This window comes from Lipotes vexillifer, unplaced genomic scaffold (genome assembly GCF_000442215.2).
Source record: "Lipotes vexillifer unplaced genomic scaffold, Lipotes_vexillifer_v1.1 scaffold1232, whole genome shotgun sequence".
Lineage (NCBI taxonomy): Eukaryota > Metazoa > Chordata > Mammalia > Artiodactyla > Lipotidae > Lipotes > Lipotes vexillifer.
In genome coordinates, this window is record NW_006785089.1 from 207,419 (window position 1) to 212,876 (window position 5,458).

General features: G+C 39.5%; 1 pseudogene; it reads left to right on the forward strand.

The window, feature by feature from the left end:
- Positions 1-3,293: 3,293 nt before the first annotated feature.
- On the forward strand, positions 3,294-4,406 carry LOC103088824 (heterogeneous nuclear ribonucleoprotein A1 pseudogene; annotated as a pseudogene).
- Positions 4,407-5,458: the final 1,052 nt, after the last annotated feature.

The window sequence follows — 5,458 nt, forward strand, 5'->3', positions numbered from 1 at the left end:
TGCTTCAACCAAGAGGAGTGTCCCATCCCTTCCCCAAGCAGAATTTAATTTGATCTGTCAGAGAAGTAATAGAGGTTTGCTATAGAAATGAGGCACGATCAGTAAGATTTGGTTGACTTTTGGGCTATTAAATGCTCCTTCCCCTCAAATGGCCTTTTTCAGGAATAATAATAACAGAGACACTTGTCACCCAGTAATTGACTGAGAACCTGAGAATTTCACAGCAATGGTTATTACTGAAACGGTTTTTTTCAGTTTGTTTTTCAGTCTAAGCCTTGCTCTTACACTTGTGTTTTTTTTTTTCTCTTAATACATGTAAGTGGTCTATGGCTGATATTTATTTCAACTAGGAAGTGCCACAAAATATTTTTGATGTAGTCAAAATATAATGTAATATCATTAGACTTCTAATTACAAATATACAAAAGTTTTGTGGATAAAATCAATTTATGAAAAAAATGGCTTTAAATGTTAACTTTTAAAAAATACTAAGTACCTATTGTCTTAGTGTGTATACTTAACACTTTCTGGGGAAAAAAATATTGCACATCGCCTTTCAACATGTAATTTTTCAGCATTTAAATTTTTAATTAAATTTAATTTCAGTTTATAAGGTGTGTATTACCATTTGGCACATTCTTCAGCTAAAATAATTAACAACGATAATTAAAACTTTCCATGCTTGATTTTCTTATCTCAGTTTTTTAGGAAAATAATGCTTTAAATTTATAGAAAATAAACTGGTATATAATCACAGATGCATTAGACAATATCTATTTATAATTTTTCACCATGCACAATGCTGAAAGCAAAATTATTTTTTAATTTTTAGACACAAGAAATATACGAAGAAAACACTGTTGAATCATTTGTTATTGGTTACTTTTAAAAAAAGGGTACAACTACTTCTGTAACATTAATTTTAAAAACTTAATTGCCATGTTCTAATGGGAGTGTAATGAGTTTTCCTCACAGTGAACTCTAATGAGTTTATGAACGGTGCTGCCATATTTATGGTAGAGGCTATGCAAATTTGATTCATGTTTATTTATGCATGCATTACATTTGGGAATATATTTAGGGACCATAAGGTTGATGGAGAATTTGTTACAGGAAAGAAAACTTATGAATAGGACTTCTTATCCCAGGAGTGGAATTAAGGTAAAATTAACAGAGAATTGAAGTTATCTTTGATCATGATTTTTTATTACATTTTTATTCACTTTGAGGAAGTGTTGCCTGCTTTTTTTGATGTTCAGCAGAGCAGTACAATGCAATATACAGAAGCATAATGTTGAATTTTCATAATAATGCTTGTGATGCAAATGAGGCACACTTCAAAAAGCAGGTTGATTAGCATTTCTTGGTAAGGTGACAGTCCCCTCTTTTTTAAAATTTCTGTTCATTAGTTTTATCGGTAGATTACGTATCTAGATTTAAAATTTGAAGTGCATACTTTTTGTTTATAATTATAATGTGAATTTAAATAGTTTTAGATTGTGCGTTTAAAACAATTCTTCTGCCACTGAATTACACTCTGAATTAATGAGCTTTTTGCCACCTCAGAGCCCTTTGCTTTGAAATTCAGTCCGGTTTAAAGTGAACTCCAACCATTTCAGGCCTGCATCTCACAAAAGGTGGCGGGACTGATGAGCTCTAGGGGCTCCGTGGCTCTCTTAGGGGCATATATCACTAAATTCTATTCTCAGGAAACGTTATTCTTTTTTTTTTTTTTTTTTTTTTTTTTTTTCTTTGCGGTCCGCAGCCCTCTCACTGTTGTGGCCTCTCCCGTTGCGGAGCACAGGCTCCGGACACGCAGGCTCAGTGGCCATGGCTCACAGGCCCAGCCGCATGTGGGATCCTCCCGGACCGGGGCATGAACCCATGTCCCCTGCATCGACAGGTGGACTCTCAGCCACTGCGCCACCAGGGAAGCCCGGAAACGTTATTATGCAGGAAGATGGGGAGTTGAATGTGGAGAAACGGTATTTAAACAAATGATTTGACAATTGCTGATGAGGAGTGGTCTTATACCCCACTAGGCATATATGAGACAAGGGCTTTTGCCTTTTCTAACTGAAGCAAAATTAAAATTGATGTATATTTTAATAAGGCTACTACTGATGTTAAAACAATGCTGCTTTAAGATTTATTACCTGTTTGTTTTCATTTTCACTTAATGGACTTTGTAGGGCTTGGACAAAGAACTTACACACGCTTCCACCCATATATTCTAGCCGATTTATAAAACTGTTTTCTCCCTAGCTACTGTATAGGAATGACTGACATTTTTCTCCTCTTAGAACTTCTCAAGGCATCTTCATAGTCTATATAAGGGAGAGAGTAAAAATGTGAGAAAAAGTTGTCCGTTTATCTTCAGAGTAGAATTTCTTGGTAAGATGACAATCCCCTCTTTTGAAATTCATGCTTAGTAATTCTATGAGTAGATTACATAGCAAGAGTTTCAGACTGAGGCAATCAAACTCTTTACCTCTGGGGAGAATTATCTACCTAAAGTTGTCCCACTTAATCTGGACAGCCTGGGCTAGGGATGGCAAATTCATGGTAATCCTGTAAATATTTCTTCTTCTCAGGCAGACATCACTCATCAATCACAGGCTTTTTCTTCATGGAACCAACAGTCTGCACTAAGACACAGCCTCAGAATTCTTCTCAACACTATGATCCAGGCAGCCTCTACCTGTTGACCAGAGTTGACAGGTGAAATAAACATATTTGCCACTCTGGCCTGGTCAGCCCTCTTTGCCACAGTTAGGTGCTGTGACCACTTGGACAGACCTACAAAAGCCTAGCCTATCTTGCTTCCAATTACACAGATGTTAAGGTGGGATGATATTGCCATCTTTGAGTTGATGAAATACGGTATTCTCTTTTTTCGTCCTGATGCCCTTTTTACTTGGATTCAACCTTTTCCTACCTTTTCCTTCCTGGCTGATCATCCTTGTCATCTACATTTCATTCCTCCAACTTTATTCAGGTCTTACTCCTGACCTCACCATTGTTTTACCACTAGAGTGTGAAAATATTTTCTAATGGATAAATTGTCATCTTCGATCAAAGATGTGTTGATGTTGCAACTCTAACTTTGGCATGCCACAGGTGTTATGGAGCAAATTGTGCACCCACCAGGCATTATTTTATGTCCTTGTTCAAGCCCTCCCTTGACAGGTAGTAACACTCATATCTAAAAGCAAGGGAACTTTCTGCTCATGGACGCCGCCGAGTAAGCATTGTTGATGTCTCCCCTCCTCCCGCGCCCCCCCACTGTTGTCATGTCTAAGTCAGAGTGACCCAAAGAGCCCGAACAGCTGCAGAAGCTCTTCATAGAAGGTTTGAGCTTTGAAACAACCGATGAGAGTCTGAGGAGCCATTTTGAGCAGTGGGGAACGCTCACAGATTGTGTGGTGATGAGGGATCCAAACACCAATCGCTCCAGAGGCTTCGGGTTTGTCACATATGCCACTGTGGAGGAGGTGGATGCGGCCATGAAGGCAAGGCCACACAAGGTGGATGGAAGAGTTGTGGAACCAAAGAGGGCCGTCTCAAGAGAAGATTCTCAAAGACCTGATGCCCACTTAACTGTGAAAAAGATTTTTGTTGGTGGCATTAAAGAAGACACTGAAGAACATCACCTAAGAGATTATTTTGAACAGTACTGGAAAACTGAAGTGATTGAAATCATAACTGATCGAGGCAGTGGCAAAAAGAGAGGCTTTGCTTTCGAAACCTTTGATGACCATGACTCTGTAGACAGGATTGTCATTCAGAAATACCACACTGTGAATGGCCACAACTGTGAAGTAAGGAAAGCCCTATCTAAGCAAGAGATGGCTAGTGCCTCATCCAGCCAAGGAGGTCGAAGTGGTTCTGGAAACTTTGGTGGTGGTCGTGGAGGTGGTTTTGGTGGGAATGACAACTTTGGTCATGGAGGAAACTTCAGTGGTCGAGGTGGCTTTGGTGGCAGCCATGGTGGTGGTGGATATGGTGGCAGTGGGGATGGCTATAATGGATTTGGTAATGATGGTGGTTATGGAGGAGGCGGCCCTGGTTACTCTGGAGGAAGCAGAGGCTATGGAAGTGGTGGACAGGGTTATGGAAACCAGGGCAGTGGCTATGGCGGGAGTGACAGCTATAACAACGGAGGAGGCGGAGGAGGCTTTGGTGGTGGTAGTGGAAGCAATTTTGGAGGTGGTGGAAGCTACAGTGATTTTGGCAGTTACAACAATCAATCTTCAAATTTTGGACCCATGAAAGGAGGAAACTTTGGAGGCAGAAGTTCTGGCCCCTATGGTGGTGGAGGCCAGTACTTTGCCAAACCCCAAAACCAAGGTGGCTATGGTGGTTCCAGCAGCAGCAGTAGCTATGGCAGTGGCAGAAGGGTTTAATTACTGACAGGAAACAAAGCTTAGCAGGAGAGGAGAGCCAGAGAAGTGACAGGGAAGCTACAGGTTACAACAGATTTGTGAACTCAGCCAAGCACAGTGGTGGCAGGGCCTAGCTGCTACAAAGAAGACATGTTTTAGACAATACTCATGTGTATGGGCAAAAAAAAACTCGAGGACTGTAGTTGTGACTAATTGTATAACAGGTTATTTTAGTTTCTGTTCTGTGGAAAGTATAAAGCATTCCAACAAAGGGTTTTAATGTAGATTTTTTTTTTTTGCACCCGTGCTCTTGATTGCTAAATATAATAGTCTAATCATGATGCTGAATAAATGTGTCTTTTTTAAAAATAAATAAATAAATAAATAATAAAAGCAAGGGAAGATGACAGCAGCCAGAAGTCCCATTGCCCATAGAGATAGGCTCCTGACCCCTACTCTGGCATTTGTGTTTCATCATAGCAAATCTGGATGCAAGAAAATCAAAGAAAAGGAATATTTTCTTAATCCTGGAGGGATCTATTACTTCAAGACCCCAACCCAAGTTCTGCTAAAGATTATGTGTGCTTCTATGTTGGATTCTCAAAATTCAGGTGTTTTACAGATCACAGTGACTAAATGAAATATCACTAATATGGTAAAAAGGACATGGGAAAGAGAGCCATAGTTTAAAAATACAGAGAATTTCTAGACATCTAAGATATTATAATACTGTTTGCAATTCATTACATGAGAAAACAAGAGCCCAAAGATGGGAAGGTGAACATCTCATGCCTGCAGTACATGGATGATTTGAAGCTCTATGACAGTTCTAAAACCCAGCCTAATATAGTATGAAACATTCTGAAGAATGCTATTGAAGATATGCAAATAGGGTTTGGAATGGAAAAATGCAAATCATTTGGACTGGCACAGGGCCAATTTATCTATTCACTCTCAGCAAATATCAGAACTTCACAGGTTTAACTCACGGGGAAATATACACATGTAGACTTCCTTCAGGTGAGGAAAGATTCAGCGTGCAGCCAGCATTAAATATTTGAGTTTTGTTTGCC